The following is a 17,826-nucleotide window of genomic DNA, read 5'->3' on the forward strand; positions in this document are numbered from 1 at the left end:
CAACATTGCACTGGTTCATGGGTTTACCTGGGGATAACATCACAACTTCGGCTCAAATGCAGCAAGAATTTAACAACATGTATCGAGACTATTGTAGGTCAAAGGATACTAAAGAGGAAATTTTTAGGATGACCATAGGCAATGATGAATCCCTAGAGGATTATGAAGAAAGATTCCATCTTAGTTACAAAAGGGCCAGGTGCACACTTGACCCTGAGTCACTAAAGTTGGTCTTGCTTATGGGAGTAAGGGAGGATCTTCTAGATACCCTACACTTGTTAGTAGGAGGAGATATCTACCAATTACCCTATGAGGATATCAAGGTTGTCTTTAAAAACCATTCTAGGGCAGCTAGGAAAAGGGTAGGGGTAGTCAACCGATGGTCAATACATCCTCTTCCAACTCATCCATCAAGGGTGAAATTGGAAACATGTTGGAAGATTTCAAGAGTGAGATGTTGCAAACCCTTGCCTTACAAATGGACACTATACACATTAAGAGAAATAAGGACAAAGCATAGAGAGCCTTGGCCATTTTCTGTCCTGTATGTACCAGGAGGCACCCTAGGAATGAATGTCCATTGAATTCTATTGAAATTTACTCAGTTTGTGAAGAACACCACTCCACAGACAAGTGCCCTTCTTTTCCTGGACTGAACGTTGTATATCAAGGAGCTGAAGGGGTCACTGAGTGGTTCTGCTACATAAACCAAAGGAGACCTCATGGGCCTAGACCATACCAGCAAGGAATGCAAGGGTCATCCCATGCATATTACAACCCTAACCAGACCACATCTGTTAGGTCCCAATAATACTAGTGATTCCCCCATTACTATTGTCATTATATCCCTTATTGTTATTGTTGTTCCCCTATTGTCCCATATTGTTATTTTTGTGCCCCATAGAATCCCACTATTATTATTTTTATGCCTTTATATTATTATTGTTAGGTCGGCTTTGGTTATATTGTGACCCCTTATACTCCTATATATAGAAAGGAGGTTTTGTCATTTTAATCATCCAAGAATTGTTCATTTGTGTAATGTAAAGGAGGTTTCCCCCTCGAAGAGGCTGAATTCTAAGGCGTTGATCTATCTTTTCTATCTTTATGTGAGCTGGTTTCATAACATTTGGTATTAGAGCTTTGGATTCTAGGGTTTCACTGCTCCAAACAGGTCATTGTGGCATTTTCGCCATAACCTTTTTTCGGCGATGTTTCAGAATATAAAACACAAACCTATTTGATAAAAAAATCTCACTGAACCTCAGGCCAAATTTCAGATCTTGTCTCGCTATATGTTCGGAGATATAATCTGAGGTAGTTAGGGTTTTTGCAGAGCCCCGAATTACATTCCAAATAGGTGACCCTAGGAAAATCATTATAACTTTCGCTCTAAGCATTAGATTGAATTTTCGTAAGAAGTTACAGAAAGAGGATAGACTATAGTTGTTTTGGGTATCATTTTCAGAACCTATGGTTGAAATAGTGACTCGAGGCACATCGTACAAGCTCGCTCTACTAAACCAATCTATACTCAAGTCATCGTGGGATATTTGGCATAACTCTTCATTGGAGAATCCAATATTGATGAGAATTGCGGGGCTAGAAAGACTACTCATAGGGTTACCGTAGAAAGCAATTTCATACCTTTGAGATCCACAATTATAGAGATACATCAGATTCAATATCGAGCTCCTACAAAGTGAAAAAAGGTGTGTAGTTTTTTTTAAATTTTTGCATAAGCTTGGTTTAAAAAATTAGTTTGAAGGAATTCAAAGGGCATAGTGAAGCATTATCATCAGTAATTGATTCCCCGAAGAAATAAAATGGAAACACCGAGTAAGCAACCTGAAATATCTAGCATGACTCATGAAGCAGAGGAAGAAATGCAACATGATATATCAAAATTACGAGACCAAGTGCAACAAATTTCACTCACACAAAAAGTAATAGAAGCTAAGATGGATAGTTTAAAGAAAGACATGGAAGCTAATATGTATGGCGTGGAAGCTAAGATGGATGTTTTAAAGAAAGTCATAGAAGCTAAGATGAATGACATGGAAACTAAGATGGACGGTGTGGAAGCTAAGATGGATGGCATGGAAGCTAAGGTGGATGATTTAAAGAAAGGCGTGGATGATTTGAAGACAAATTTGACAAAGTTTCTACAAGAAATTATTACTAATGGCGAAAGGGTAGTAAAGGAAACTCATGATGAAAACAAAATAAATGTTAATCATGATTTCATAGGCTCTAACGTTGGATCGAAGAACCACCATGTTCCAAAGATTGATATAAAGAAGTTTGATGGCAAGGATCCTAGAACATGGATACTACAAATGGAGCAATTTTTCAATCTCCGTAATGTGCAAAACACACAAAAGGTACGCATTGCAACTTTATATTTGGAACCAAATCAGTTTGTATGATATCGATGGCTTTGCTCTAATAAACAAATTGTCACTTGGGATATTTTTATGGATGAAATGATAGCACATTATGAGGATACAAAAAGCAACACCTTTTTTATCCAATTGATAAATCTCAAACAAAATGGTTCAATGATGGAGCACATTGAGGACTTCCAAAAATTGAATATAAGGGTAAAATATATTCCAGAGGATCATAGGATTGATGTGTTCATAGGGACTTTAAAAGATAGCATCCAACATCAGGTTCGCCTTTGGGAACCAGATTCATTGGAGAAGGCATTCAGGTTGGAAAGAAAAATGGAAAGAAAAATTATGGAAATAAGGAAGCCTACCACTCACAGTCATAAAGATGGAAGTGTTGCTACCCCTAGCCATCCACAACCTACAAGGTTGACACCACAACAATTGGAAGAAAAAATAGTAAAAGGGCTTTGTTACAATTGTGATAGCAAATATGCTAAAGGTCATAAGTGTGCCAAGAAGAAATTATTTTACATAGATTGTGAAGAGGAGGAATAAAAGGAACAAAAAACTTCAAAATAAGAGGATATACACCAAGAAAAGACCCTAGAAAAATAAGAAATGAATCCAACCATATCTTGTAATGCATTGGCTGGAATTACCACTCCTCAAACTATCAAGATAGAAGGGCATATCAAGAAGAAAAAGGTAATATTGTTGATTGATTTGGGAAGTACCCATAATTTTATTCATTGTAAGATAGCCAAGGAATTGAATTGCTTCCTATATCCAACACTAGAGTGTCAAGTGATGGTTGCAAGTGGAGGAACCATAAATTTCTCAGGAAAGTGCCATAATATCAAGCTATCCATGGGAGAATATGTATTGAATAGCCCAATGCTTTCCATTCCAATGGGTGGTGCTGATGTTGTACTAGGAGTCCAATGACTACAATCCTTGGGTATAATAACTTTTAATTTTCAAGAACTTTTCATTAAATTCTCTTCAAAAGGAAATGAAGTTGAATTAGTGGGTATCGCAAGGAAACTAGGAAAGATAATCAGCTCTAACAGAATGAAAAAGCTTCTAAAGAAAGAACAATGAGGCATAATTTCACAATTATCTTCACTAGAGGTTCCCACATCGAAATCATCTATTTCTCCAGATCTCCAAAAAGTCTTGGACAATCATTCCAAGGTATTTGACTCCCAAAGGCTTCCCACCTATTCGTGATCATGATCATGATATTAATTTGATTCTAGGAAGTGTTCCTCCAAACATCAGGCCTTACAGATATCCCTATGTCCAAAAGAGTGAAATTGAAAATATGGTTGTGGAAATGCTAGAGGTTGGTATAATTCAACCTAGTCAAAGTTCTTTCTCTACTCCAATAGTATTGGTTCACAAGAAGGATGGATCATGGCACATGTGTCCAAATTATAAGGAGCTCAACAAGCTCAGTATTAAAGATAAATTTCCCATTCCTATCATTGATGAATTATTGGATGAATTGCATGGATCAATTTACTTCACCAAGTTGGATCTCCGTTCAAGATATCATCAAATCAGAATGAAGACTGAAGACATTCCAAAAAAAACATTTAGAACTCATGAGGGTCATTATGAATTTTTGGTCATGCCTTTTGGCCTTACTAATGCACCTTCTACATTTCAAGGTTTGATGAATTCCATTTTCAAACCCTTAGAAAATTTGTTTTAGTATTTTTTGATGATATACTAATCTATAGCAAGTCTTGGAAGGATCATCTCCAACATGTTGACATGATGCTCAAACTACTGGAGGAGAAACAATTATATACAAAAATCTCCAAATGTTTCTTTGGAGTACAAGACGTGGGATATCTGGGTCATGTTGTATCTCATGAAGGTGTTAAGGTAGACCCTAGCAAAATTAAAACCATTAAGGAATGGAAAATCCCCACATCCATAAAGCATATATGAGGATTTCTCGGGTTGACAAGGTATTATCACAATTTTGTTAAGAATTATGGGAGAATAGCAGTATCTCTAATAACATTATTAAAGAAATATGCATTTTCATGGACTCCAAAAGCAAAAAAGACCTTTGAATATCTCAAAGAGGAAGTGTGCCAAGCACCAGTATTAGCTACATCGGACTTCACAAAAACCTTTATTATGGAATGTGATGCCTCGGGAAATGGAATTGGTGCTATTTTAATGTAAGAAGAAAGACCCATTGCTTTCGAAAGTTGTCCAATCAAAGGAAAGTATTTACACAAAGCTATTTATGAGAAGGAAATGTTGGCAATACTACATGCACTTAAGAAATGGTGACCCTACATAATGGGAAGACACTTCAAGGTAAAAAAAAATCATGATAGTCTTAAATACTTTTTAGAACAAATATTATCTTCAGAAGATTAGAAAAAATGGGTTACAAATATGTTGGGTTATGACTTTGAAATCATCTACAAAAAAAGGAAGCAAAATGTTGTGGCAAATGCATTATCAAGAAAGGATGAGGATGTGGAAGCATTTCTTTGCGCCATTTCTATTATCCAACCAGATTGGATAAATGAAGCAAGGGATGAATGGAAGAATGATGAGGAAGTGTGGGCACTCATTCAAAAGATATAACAAGATCCTATTACATCTGATACATTTAGCTGGAAAAATGATTCGTTATGGTACAAGGATTGGTTATACGTATGTAAGAAGTCACAACTCAAACAAAAGATTCTTAGGGAATTGCACACCTCTCCCTTAGGAGGGAACTTATGATTTATAAAAACCTATCATAGGGTTAAGAAGGATTTTTTTTGGTATGGCCTTAAATCAGATATTCAAAAGTCTATGGCGGAATGTTTAGTTTGCCAAAAAAATAAAGTTGAAACAATTAAGACCCCAGGACTATTCCAACCTTTATCCATTCCAAGCCAATGTTGGGAGGAGGTTTCGATGGATTTTATCACAGGTTACCCAAATGCAAAGGAAAGAGTTTTATAATGGTGGTAGTTGATAGAATTACTAAGTATGCACACTTTTGTGCATTATCTCATCCATTTAAAGTGAGTACAGTTTCTACTGCATGTATGGAAACAATTCAAAAGCTACATGGAAACCCAAAGATTATTGTAAGAAATAGAGATCCCATTTTCACTGGAAATTTTTGGATAGAATTATTTTCTTGTCTTGGTACTCAGTTAGCTCATAACTCATCTTGTCATCCTCAATTTTATGGGAAAACTGAGATAGTAAACAAATGTTTGGAAGGATATCTTCGTTGCTTTGTATCTGATAAATAGACACAATGGGTCAAATAGTTGTCTCTGGTTGAATGGTGGTATAACACTTCCTTCCATACTGCAACAAAAATGACCCCATTTATGGCACTTTATGGATATCATCCACCATCCATCACATCATATTTAAGAGAAAATTCTAAGGTTCAAGCAGTGGAAGATCACATCAAGCATCAACAACAATTTCTCCAACTCTTAAAGGATAACCTCACCTTGGTGTAGAATAGAATGATACAACAAGCAGATCAACATCGCAGCAAAAGAAGTTTTGATGTGGGTGATTGGATATTCCGATGATTACAACCATATAAACAAGTGTCCCTCAAGCAAGCTAAGAAGGATAATAAATTATCACCAAATTATTATGGTCTGTACAAGGTGTTGCAAAAGATAGGCACTATGGCATACAAATTGGATCTTATTGCAACTTCCCGAGTGCACCCAATTTTCCATGTCTCATGCTTAAAGATGGTTATAGGTGACAAGCTTCTAGTTCAAACAATATTTCCAAAACTTTATGAGGAAGGAAAAAACATATTGGAACCTGAAGCAGTCAAAGAAACAAGAACTTGACAGCTATGAAATCGATCAATTTTAGAGTATCTCATCAAGTAGAAGAACTTACCCATTGAAGATTCCACATGGGAAGATGAGAATTTTATACGGAAGCATCCAGAACTACTCAAGCATTGAGGACAAAACTTTTTTGAAGGAGAGGGGCATGTTAGGCCCCTATAATACTAGTGATTCCCCCATTACTATTTCCATTGTATCCCTTATTGTTATTGTTTTGTCCCTATTGTCCCCATATTGTTATTATTGTGCCCCATAGAATCCCACTATTATTATTTTTGCGCCTTTGTATTATTATTGTTAGGTCGGCTTTGGTTATATTGTGACCCCTTAGACTCCTATATGTAGAAAGGAGGTTTTTTCATTTGAATCATCCAAGAATTGTTCATTTGTGTAATGTAAAGGAGGTTACCCCCTTGAAGAGGTTGAATTCTAAGATGTTGATCTATCTTTTTGTGAGCTGGTTTCATAATAACAACAATACATTCTTGGGGACCCCCCACTCATCCTTCCTGGTCTACACCTCCTCCTTGGTCCTTTGCATCTCAATATCATTCCCAGCCAGCCAGCCAGTCATTTCAACCATATGCTCTGCCACAACCTCAGTGGAATGAACCACCCTAGGGGTGGAGGCCCCAATACAACAATGCTCTAGCTTTATTTCCTCCACCACCTGCCCAACCACAGCTGTTACACTCCGCTCCACCCAAGAAACCCGATATGCCTACCCAGCCAAATATGAACTTGAACAACAGACAGGCTCAGCAAGTATATAGTGGAGAGACATCATATCCAGCTTATGTTGTGGAAATCTAGGAGATTAACATGAGATTTGGGAGAGTTCTCCTGAATAACCAACCTCCACCTCCACCTAGGGAGGTTGAGGAAGAAAGAGAGGAAAGCATTCTTAAAGTAAATGCACCCTTTCATGAGAGACTAACCCAACCATTCCAGCCTACCTCAGAAGAGACTGAACTTCTGGGAGAATTGAAAAATATATGTGCAAATATTCCACTTCTCCAAGCAATAAAAGATGTTCCTATTTACAATAAGTTGATTAAGGAGAAGTGCTTCAAGAATCCAGGGAGGCAAAGAAGAGATGCCCCTACCATTAATGTCACTCGACAACTGTCCAACTTAATGTTGGGGTAGGTAATCTGTCCAAAGTATTTGGACCCTGGAAGCTCTGTAGTAGATGTGCACATCAATGGCACCATTTTCCCACACACTTTGATCGATCTTAGGGCTGCCATTAATGTGATGACCAAGGACACCATGCTCAAGCTCAACCTCCAAGGTTCATTGAGGAAGACCACAACAGTTCTGCAACTTGAAGACCGCTCCACAGTGACCCCTGAGAGGATTGTGGAGGATTTGATTTCTCCATTGACTCTTGGGAGTACCATACATATTTCCTAGTTCTCCAGCCTAAGTCTAAGCTTACCGGTTACCCTTTCATCCTTGGGAGACCCTGGTTGGCCATTATCAATGCTTACATCAGCTGCAGAGCTGGGAATATGACCATCAAGAATGGGATATGTCTAAGAAATTAGTCCTCTACCCTCCTTCTCAACCTTCTCTAGAGCATGATTTACCTTTATGATTGGAGGAGGAGGAACAATATGAAGTTTATTCCACCCAACTTTATACTTTAGAAACAACCATGGGAGGAGGACAGTAGGATGGAGATGATTTGATTGAACACCTACTCCAAAGTCCAACTCCCAATACATTGCCCTTAGAAGATGTAGTAAAGGAAACCCAAAACAATCATCCAATTGACCTATGCTTTGACAATTCCAACCCCCTCCATGTCAAAATCCTAGAATTTGGCCTTGAGAGAACCTTGAAAATCAATCCATCTCTATCCTCTCTCTAAGAAGAGGAGTTATGCAACATGCTAAAGGAGCATCTAGATGCCTTCGCTTGGAGTTACAAAGAAATGAAGGGAGTGCACCCCTCAGTGTGTACTCAACACATATACATCAAATAAGGCTGCAAGCTAGTCTGACAACTCCAAAGGAGGATGAATCTAGCTCTTAAAGATATAGTCAAAGAAGAACTGCAAAAACTACGTGATGCAAGATTCATTTACCCTATCTCTGACAATAAGCGGGTCTCTCCTTTGGTGTTAGTTCCAAAAAAAAATGGTAGTTGGAGGATTTGTGTCAATTACAGGGAGTTGAACAAAGCTACAAAGAAGGACCATTTTCCTCTACCTTTCATTGACCAAGTGCTAGATGGCCTGGCAGGGAAAACATTTTTCTCTTTCCTAAATGGATTCAATGGGTACAACCAAATCTAGATCAGGTTGAAAGACTAGAAAAAAACCACCTTCACTTTTCCTTGGGGTAATTTTGCCTATAGGGTCCTTCCTTTTGGCCTATGCAATGTTCCTGCCACTTTCCAGAGAGCAGTCTTGAGTATTTTTGCTAAGTTAGTCCATGATGCGGTAGAAATTTATATGTATGATTTTACACCTTATGGTTGTGATTTTCAAGAGGCTCTGTACAACCTAGGCAAAGTACTGCACAAATGCATTGAAATGAACCTATCTCTCAATCCCGAAAAATGTGAATTCTTGATGACCGTAGGGACCATGCTAGGTCATTCAATATCTCAGCAAGGACTGTAGGTGGACCCAAACAAAATAGCTATCATCCAAAGGGTCCCACCTCCTCAAGAGTAGAGAGATGTCAAAAGTTTCCTAGGGTTAACTTGATACTACCGAAGGTTCATAAAGGACTTCAGCAAGTTGGCCTCTCCTTTATTTGGTTTGTTGGCCAAGGACTCTGAGTTTATATGGTCAAAAAACTATCACTACAAGAAAAAAGTACATTGGTGAGGGGCGAAAAATGTCACCATAAGCTCATTGGTGAGAATCAACAGAGCCTTCGTCACCAAAAACTAAATGTCACCAAAGGTGTCGTTGCCAAAAGTATAGGTGTTGTAGTGACATTCAAATTTCATCACTAATAATAATTTATAATAATAGATAGAGACCGTCACCATTTCATATGAGCAATGGTGACGGACCATAGCCTTTGTCACCAAAAACTTAACGTCACCAAAGGTGGCATCACCAAAAGTATAGGTGTTGTAGTGACATTCAAATTCCATCACCAATAATGATTTATAATGATGGATAGCGACCATCACCATTTCATATGAGCAATGGTGATGGACCATAGCCTCTGTCACCAAAAACTAAATGTCACCAAAAGTATAGGTGTTATGGTGACATTCAAGGTCCATCACAAATATTGATTATAATGACGGATAGTGACCATCACCATTTCATATGAACAACAACGATTTATTGTGATGGATATTTCATGGCCGTCACTATTGGTGCATATATATGGTGACGTTTGTTGACCGTCACTAAAAACCACATTGCCAGAAGTATAGGTGTTGTGGTGAAATTCAAGGTCCGTCATGAATAATGAATATAATGATGGACAACGACCATCACCATTTCATATCAACAAAAACAATTTATGGTTACGAACCATTGAGGGTCGTCACTATTGATGTGTATATATGGTGGCATTCATTGACTGTCACCATTTCATATTTTGGTGAGGGTCGAAAAATGTCACTAGAGCTCATTAGGGATAGTCAAAGAGCCTTCGTCACCAAAAATTGATCATCACCGTTCCATATGGATGCCAGGGCATGATGGAATCGAACCACCAACCTCCTGCTTGTCAAGCAGGTGCTCTTCCATTGAGCTAGCACCCTTTAAAGAATTACACTTTTAAAACTTAGACCTTGAAACTTCATAGATTGTAAATTCTACAACTTTCAATAAATTAAAATCTCAGCAATATTTTACTAAACAAGCAAAGAAATGTCGAAGTTGCAGGTCCCTACCTGATGGTTATGGAAGTTATGAAAAGTGGGTGGAGTGAAAAATAGCTATGTATAAGAGAATCAATATGTTCAATTGAATACTCAATTAGAAGTGAAACTCTGAAGACAATTATAATCTATAAATGACCTATAACTAGCAAATGCACCAAATATTTCAAAGGAAATGTCATAAGTGGATATCTTATGGAAGAAGAACATTGATGAAGACAGATGCAATATGTTATAGGTTGAGTGAAAGAAAAATCTCACTGTTTTTGTTGTTTGGTGTTTAGATATCTAAATGATATATAAACTTATGTGCAAATGTAACACGGATCTCTGGAAACCATGAACGACATATGATAAAAAAATTATATAATGATATATATATATATATATATATATATATATATATATATATATATATATATATATATATAGATATATATATATATATATATATATATATATATAGATATATATATATATATATATATATATATATATATATATATATATATATATATATATATATATATATATATATATATATATATATATATATATATATATATATATATATATTCCCCCTTTACATAAACCAACATGCAATTTGGAATTTCACAAGTCCGCACTCAAAACATGACTGCAACTAAAAAAAAAGAATTTGACTTTGACATAAAGCAATAGCTTCCCCTTCATTCTTGAGTTGTTTCTGTTTATTTGAATTTGACTCGTGACATTCTTTATCTAAGAAGGAATCAAAATCATCGCTAGTATTAAATTCATCCAACACGGACTTTGGATATCTCACTGACATCTGTATTTTTGTTTCCATGCCTGAAAACCATGGAGTTTCCTATCGATAGTAGAATAAGATGCATTCTTTCCACTCAAGAAAACATTCCTTATTAACCATTGTTACCTGACAGAAACCAAAGAGACAACACAATATCAGCACACACAAAATCCCCTACGGAAATATAATCATAATTTAGCAAAGAAGTCTAAAAGATGTTCTTAATTAATAAATTTTGTATTTGGAAATATTGTTTCTTTAGATATAAAAAGGACTTTGTTGTACAACACTTCTGTCTATTTATCTAGGCAATTATATCATATCATATGTCACACAGTAAAAATCTACATTACCTAAAGTAAAAATACAAATTTGCTCAATAAAATAGATTTAGAAACGAGCTTTGAAAACTATAAGTTTGTCATCAAAGCTTTAATTAATTAACAACAAAATAGTTGAAGTTTGAAAACCAAAATCATTCATAGGAAATGAATAGGAAAATGGCCAAAGTCACTATTCATACAAATAAAGCTAGAGTCACTACTGCCATTGCATATAACTAAAATTTGGGCAGTGGTCTAAGAGTTAGAGCTTATTTTCCAAGAAGACTCATCAATACCATCATTCTTTTTCCATAGTCTATTGTGTCTCTAGATCCAGATCAAATAGCTTGCCATTCTCAAGTTCTACCTTTCAAGTACTAATTTTGGTTTGTTTTTTCAAGAGAATTAGGTGTTTTGTTGCAAAGATACCTGCAATAAGGTTTTCCTACGTAAGAAGATGGTTCAATAAGATGAGGAACTAGATAGTGTAACTAAGGAGATCATTTCGAACTAAAGAAAACTTAAGTGAGAATTCATACCACTCCATGTTGGATGAAAATAAGAGAATGTGTGACACATGTAGATGTATGGGAATACTGGCACCTCTAGTCATGTTAAATCGGGGCTCTCTTATTTAAGGCAAGAGGCCTACTTTCCTCCACCAACCATAATAAATTGCATAGGAAGCACAATCATCATTTTTTTGGGTGGAGAAAAAATATTGTTGCCTACCTCTATTTTCCTAGCCTATTTTGAAAAGAACAACAAAAGACATCTAAAATATGTATAGTGAAGTCATTGATCTAGTTTGAAACATAGTGCATAGAGGAAGCCACTTTCAGGAGTTTTTGAGACTCTTGCTAGACACAAAGGGGCTTGTAGTTCTGCATGTTTGTCAATGATACCCCAAGAAATTAAGCAAGATGAAGCTTTGAATAGAAATTTGGTGCTAACACATTGGTCAAGGTGTTGGTAGTTGAACAAAGGGCCATTTGAAAGGAATCTATACATTTCATCTAGGAATTCTTGAAGCAAAGGTGCCTAAGGATCAAATCTTGCCATGGATAGTAAAAGATAAATGCAATTTTTTTTATCATGGCCCTTGCCTGCAATCCAAAGTCACCTTATGGGGATGCACCCACCCTACTCCCTTGGGTTTTGACCTCGTGGCATAGCTCATGTATCTAACAAGACTTTGCCAATCCTTCTACACCCTGAAGGAACTAATGTTTTGTGTTTAAATGGTTATAATATTTTAGGAAATGGTCTTTGATAGGTAAACCAGTGATAATAGGGAATAAAGGTCTTGGTAGAACCCTTCGCTGGACACCAATGTAATTATGTGTAATTGTGATACAATTATTTTGTTTCCCCCGCTAAAAATTAACATGCTACAACATGGAATGAGTAGAAAAAGATAAAGAGGAAGATTACCCATTGAGAAGCTTGCAATTTCTGGGAGTTAAAATGTTGACATACTTTATAGCCATGATGAATCAAAGGAAACACATCACAAATACCTTTGCAATGGGCAAGACTGCAAACTTTATCATTTTAAATATGGATTCTGAGTCGTTCAAATTTTTTTAGAATCGTTTCTGGAAGAAATCCTACAATATAAAAATAAAATTTATCTGTTATCATATCAGCTTTGCTCGTAACTCCTTACTTCATGTTAATATCCTTCAGTCCAATCCAAACACTCCTTGTCTAATTTCCACTAAAAGCTGAGACAGATCCATAGAATGGTCTCAACTTCTAGCAATCACGATTACAAACAATCATCAACCGCGCAAAAATGAAAATAAAATATATTGTCTCAACAACAGACCAAAGCAGAGCTTGTAATTGCCAAACTTATATATAAGGATATTCATTTATTTAAGAGAAAAAATAGTAAGAAAAAAGTAGTGTAACTCATGTAGGACATAATCCAGTCCAAGTTAATATAGTTGAAAAGTTATCAAACTCATGCAACAACTATATCTTGAAATAGGTGCTAGAATTACAAGGGATCTATGTATCTTCAAAATTCAGTGCTTCAATAATCACAATTTTATCAATAAATTTGCATGTAAAGTGTTGATGCACAAAAATATATCCAAATGAAATTTTCTCCAAAAACCATTCAGTGTTAATAGATTTTACTATGCTTCAGCTATCTGCCGAATATCTGAAATGAATGAAGAACATAGCACTCTATTTGATACAAATAGAAGCACAATTATGAATATTCTATAGGTAACCAATCTAATATGCTCTAGATTCTGATGTAGTCTCTAAACAATTTTTATACATTTTGAGAAGATATTGTCAAAGATAGTGACTAGAAAACTTGGCCAGGGGCCCAACAATGTCTACTCATAATGTAACTAAGAGTTAAACTGCAAACAAAACCTGTCATGCAATCTAGCATTATTTTACAAAGTTGTTCATGATGGGCTACTCAAGAAGGAAAAACCATGAGATTTCTTATCTGAAGAGCAACCATCTATTTGTAGATTTTGCATAATGCATGGAACTATGAAACAATGATATAAGTACACACATAATGGCTACAATTTTTATTCACTTTCTACACTTTTTATTTTCCTCTTAAATTACATAGATTATCAATTCCGTAAGTTTAGAAACTTAGCATATGCAAATCAGAACTTTTCCTCTTAAAAGGGACAAGCAAAAAATTATCACCAAATGTTAGAATAGGCATACAAAAAGATAAGTAATAATCCACATGTGAAGCAGATTATCTTACCATTGAATAATATTTTGTAGTGTCACAGATCTTCCCAATTTTGTGAAAATCAGACATAGTAGAAATAAACTAAAAACAATGTACACAAAAAAACAACAAAGTTTGTCAAGAAAGGAAAGAAAATTAAAAATAGTCAAAACAAGAGCACATATAGACATGCATCCACAACTTGATACAATTTGCCACCAAACTAAACCCCTTACCTAGAGAGGTACCACCTGAGAGTTGGTTCATACTAAATCTTGATGGGGCATTTAGGGTCTAAGCAGGAAAATCTGGGAATAATGAGGTAATGATGCATCACAATGATAGTATCATTTTTGCTTTCTCCATTAGCATATCAAACAAAAGCTGAATTTGAGGCTCCAATTTAGGGACTAACTTATGTACCGAATAAGGAAATTATACACTCAATATTGAAAGAGACTTTACCCTCCAGTAGTTGGGTTTTAGATAAATTGGGTATCAGAGATTAGAGTATTCAAGATCTCTCAAAGGAAATTATGTGTCTTGTTGCAAAGATTATTTTAATAAGGTTTCCCTATGTAATAAGATGGTACAATAAAATGAGGAACCAGATATGTAACTACTGAGATCATTTGGGACTAAAGCAAATTTAAGTGAGAATTCATACCACTCCACATTGAAAGAAATTAAGGGAATGTGCGACACATGTGGATGTATGGGAATACTGGCACCTCTAGTCATGTTAAATATACAATTCCCTCAAACTTGTTAGCTCACCAAGCCATGGTGGCATCACATCCATGATATATTCGCCAGGAAGAGACTGTATCATGTGAGGTGGCCTAAGGTTATAAAATGTGGAGAAAACAACCAGAGAATGTAGGGGATTGACAATGAATGGAGTTGATCAAAGAGGATTGGCATAATGAAGATAAGGTTTTTAAGAACATTGAGTTTAAATGGAAAATTCTACTGAAGCTCATAAAGGATAATGATGCAAAATTCACAGATGGAAAAATCACAGACCTGGAGGACAACATAACAGATGACAACCTAAATATTAATAATAGACTGAACCATTTCAATATTGACCAAGGTATTGGAAATTCAAATATCTAAGAGAGTCGAGGGGGTGTAGCAAACATCAGAGCCAGACTCTTCAGTAATAATGGATGAGATCCAAGGTTGCAAGCCATCGTATTGGCAACCAAAATGTGAAGATGTTTCTTCATTTTTAAATTTAATCACAGGATTATTGTTCTTTTAACTTTGATGAGTTTTGCCACATAAGTTTTAGAAATTACAGTAGAACCTAACTTCATACAAGGTGTTTTTCTTTTTCAAAATGGAATTGGATCCTTTATCTCCTTTTCATTTTTATTTTGGTTATTAGGTGCAATTTGATGCTATGGTTTTCTGTGAATTATTAAGTGTTATAGTTAATTTTTAGGATTATCTAAGAGTCTAGTCTAATGAACCATGTTTGGCACTGCCCAAAAAAATTCCACAAAATTAATAAAAAGGAGGGGAGTGAAAGGAAAAAAATCGACTCTCTGTGTGCCCTAAAGACTAGGCAACCCACATCATCGAAGAGCTCACCATTGTTGGAGACCCCAACAACACAATTCAACATGTCGAGTTGCACTCTTCTCCCTAAAATGCCAATTTCAATTTAGTCTTCCAGTGAATTCATGTAGCTCTTCCATCATTTCCTCGATTATCATTTTTTCATGTCATTTAGATAAACAATAATCAAGTTGATTTCCAAGCCAATTTGGCTCTACAAGAAAAAGAAGGGGATTTAATTGTCAATGGATTTCACTCCACCCTCTCAAACCCTTCATGGCTCTCTCCTCATTCTTTGCCTCTTCCCGTGGCTCACACATGGATACCCTTCATCACCCTTGCTCCATGTGCTTCTGTTATCTCCTATTAGGTGTGATTACCTTGTCCCATCATAGTCTCCCCCCTGTACCTTTCTCATGCATTCCCTTGGCTCTTCATTGGATTTTCTCAATAGTGGAGGATTCCGTAGTTTGAATGTGCCATCATTTTAGAATGAGGGCCCCCTAGTTTAGATGTGCCATCATTTTAGAATGAGAGCTTCTAACCTAATGGGAAAGACAATTATGGCACCCTTCAAAAGTTAGTGTCTTGTTGTTTCCCTGCAACATCCTCTATTTTGGCTCTTTTCCCCTCCAGGAAATAAAAGCTTATCCCTTGTCATTGATCTCCCTACTTTTTCTTAAGGCCTCCTCTCTGCCACCTCAGGTCTCATGGCTCACCAAGCTAAGATAGTCTGAGTCAGCCCAACAACATTAGGCTGGTGACTTCAAAGACCTCAAGTCCTCCCATTGCCTTCTTCAAATATGGATTTCAAGCTTGGAGTCCCAGATCGAGACGTTGTTAGACATTCCCATTCAACACCTACATCTTATCCACCACGTTCATGAAACATTTTAGGCTCTCTGCTCTCAACTCGCAGGCCTCTAGGTTGTGTGACTAGCAAAAATTCAGAAACATTCTACTCTAGCTCACTCCAAAACAACTTCTTTAGCCTCTGCAACTTCATTCCTCCTTGACTTAAAACAATCCCGCTAAAAGGGAATTCCAAGATGACAATACAACTTAATGGTTTTCTCCAATCTCAGGTCCTAAATGAAGTGCATTGTAATTTTTAATCTACGCATATACTATATGGATTATACTGTAAATATTTTTTTGATAACTTGTACTAGCATAGAAGAGTGGAAAATTAATAGGGGGGTCCCAAGTTTACTGCAACATATGTTAAGGCTGACCTAGTCAATCTAATGTGGGTCCATAAGCCCCCATGGGGAGGGCATGCTATTTCATGAGATGTTTATAAATACACTTAAGTGTCATTTGTAAATAATCAGTGTGAGTTGTTTTTCTCTCTAAAAGTGTATCCTGCAGGCACCATATACTATTGCACCCTCTCGCTATCTTGGTGTGACATTTGTTATCAGTTATCTCTATGTAGCACTCTTATGGTATTTTACTCTAATGCATCTATGGTTCACAACTAGTGCACTTGCTCACTCTTTATCATGTGTTGTTTTCTCCTTTCTTATTGCAAGTTTTAGGGTTTGTTATTGGTTCCTCTCAATCCTTGCTTTCTCTTGTGATGTCACAATTTTCATGGTCAAAATATGTCTTCCATCTTCCCCATGTTTTTTCCATTGCAATGATTCCAACTGAATTTGTGAAAAATGTTGATCCCCAACCATCTATAAGCATTTAATTTTCAATCGGGTTAACATAAAACATAATGCAATTATAAAGTATCATACAACCAACACATTTTGCACATACTATAATAATAATAAACATACATGTCAAACTATTTATATTCTAGCATGGAGTAAATTACCTCAACAGTTGGGGGAACAAGGGACTGCTTTCCTTTGAGCATAGTTACAAGAAATTCCAACTTATTTTCTTCATCCCATTCACTATAGGTACCCATGCCTAAATAATCTGTAATGGCACATAAAGTTTCTTGATGTTTTCTAGATTCCAGATCCACCAAAATTTGATAAATCTGACAACCAACTGTTCAAATTATAAAGTTGAACATTTGAACCATACTTATGATAAATACCTGGTGCAGATCAAGTTTCATCAATATCATTCTGAATTTTGAAACTTTCCGAATAAGGACAGCCAAGCATCCATCAGCTAGGATATTTGGCCCACATGGTTGCTGCAGAAAACAAACTAAATTAATGATGCACATTTCACCCCGGCGGGAAAAGTAGATGATCACTCCAAACAAAAAACTTTAGAAATACCATTGATTCATAGCAAAGCATCATAGGTTCTAAAAGTTGTGCTAAATTTTCATAGTATTGAT

General features: G+C 36.1%; 1 non-coding gene across 1 annotated transcript; it reads right to left on the reverse strand.

Annotated features, from left to right (window-relative positions):
- Positions 1-9,922: 9,922 nt before the first annotated feature.
- TRNAV-GAC (transfer RNA valine (anticodon GAC)) lies at positions 9,923-9,994 on the reverse strand. Its single transcript has one exon. It is a non-coding gene; the product is annotated as a tRNA-Val (tRNA).
- Positions 9,995-17,826: the final 7,832 nt, after the last annotated feature.

Source organism: Pinus tabuliformis, chromosome 9, assembly GCF_031772625.1.
Source record: "Pinus tabuliformis cultivar Carrire ecotype Pingquan chromosome 9, CPIR1, whole genome shotgun sequence".
In the NCBI taxonomy this organism is placed as follows: Eukaryota; Viridiplantae; Streptophyta; class Pinopsida; order Pinales; family Pinaceae; genus Pinus; species Pinus tabuliformis.